We start from the raw sequence: 1,764 nt of genomic DNA, 5'->3' as shown, positions 1-1,764 counted from the left end.
ATATATATACATATATATGCGAACATGGAGCAACAAAGATTTGATTTATAATGAGCAAAGTTGATTTATCAATCAAGTTGTAATATCAATTCGAAAATTTTTCCATCAGAATGATTACCGATATATTACTATATTGGAATAAATTGTACGAGCAACGACGCGCGTAAGACATACCGCAAATACTTTCAAGTTAATCACATCTTATCACACGTAGATTTACAAAGGAACTGTAACAAGATTTTCAAACAACATGGAATATTGGTCGATACTGTTATCTATAGTGATCAGTGTGATGAGTATTCATTATCTTTTTAGAAACTTTAATTTCTTTAAAGTTATGTATATATATGTATAATACCGTGTCTAAAAGACACGGTATTATACATATACCTGTTCCAAGATTCGGAGCCATGACATCGGTTATATTTCACCGAATATCAATTGTCGATTTTCTCCTGAAGATATACAATTTCAATCCAAATGCAAAATATATTGGATTCTACTTGGCAACAACTCTAATCTTCTTGCTTCGCGATCCGGAACTCATTAAAAATATTCTTGTTAAGAATTTTGAATCATTTCCAAATCGTAATGGTTTTTCTGATTTAAATGACTCTTTATTTGAAAAAAATTTGTTTTCTCTTCAGGGAGAAAAGTGGCGGAACGTAAGAGCTTTATTGAGTCCCTCTTTTACATCCAGCAAAATGAAAATGATGTTGATGTCGGAATGTGCTATGGATTTTGTAAAATTTATGCCGACATCGTTAGCGGATGAAGAAAGTATAAACACGAAAGATGTTTTCTCAAAATATACAAACGACGTCATCGCTACATGTGCATTTGGAATCAAAGTCAACTCTATGAAAGATCCAACAAATAAATTCTATGTTTACGGCAAGGAGGCGAGTAACTTCAGAGAGTCATCCGCGGTATAAATTTCTTTTTCTTGGAACTTTTCCAAGATTCAGTCGAATTCTCAATATAAAGATTTTGAATGATTATGTGTCAAATTTCTTCAAGGACATTATAAAAACTACAATCATGACTCGTGATGCAGAACACATTACACGTTCGGATATGCTACACGCATATAAATTTTCGTAAAATAATAACGTTTTAATGAGACATTTAAATTTACTTCTAAGAATTCAATGTTATTTCTTCATGTAATTTATTAGTCTATAATCTACAATTTTGTAAGTACAGATTGTAAAAGATTATTAAACAAATGTCGCAACTTTGACAGTATTATCATATTAGATTAAGAAGTGATAAAAAAGATTATAATTAAAAAAATTTTTGTCATTTCCGGCATAAATTTCAAGACATATAATATGTATAATAAACCTTAATTTTAGAGAAGAATTTTCAAATTTATAAAAGTAATATATTCGATACCGTTCTACGAAAATTATTGGTAGTTGGTAAAACAAATTACTTTAGGATCATCTAAATGTGTACGTCTATGAAAAATTTTACAATTATTCTAAGACCCGATTTCACAATATATCTGAAGATTAAAAGTAATCACGAAATTCATGAATGATGTATCTGTTGATAATCTTTAATCTTTAGGTAATCATATAATGTGAAAATTGACCCACGTAATTTATCCTTTGAATAAATGAAGTGAAAAATTAAATATTTATATTGACCACAAATTACAAGAATTTATAATGTAAAGGTGTTAGTAGAGAAGCAGGAATTTGTAGAAGAATTTTAGCAATACCGCCAAAAGTTTATAATTGACAGTGAAAGGGAAAG

At 29.1% G+C, this 1,764-nt stretch overlaps 1 pseudogene; it reads left to right on the top strand.

Annotated features, from left to right (window-relative positions):
• Window positions 1–250: 250 nt before the first annotated feature.
• On the top strand, window positions 251–1,104 carry LOC105619169 (annotated as a pseudogene).
• The last annotated feature ends 660 nt before the right edge of the window (window positions 1,105–1,764 follow it).

This window comes from Atta cephalotes (genome assembly GCF_000143395.1).
Source record: "Atta cephalotes unplaced genomic scaffold scaffold00019, whole genome shotgun sequence".
In the NCBI taxonomy this organism is placed as follows: domain Eukaryota; kingdom Metazoa; phylum Arthropoda; class Insecta; order Hymenoptera; family Formicidae; genus Atta; species Atta cephalotes.
Note: the sequence above shows the minus strand (reverse complement) of the source record. Positions and strands in the feature narration are given on the sequence as shown.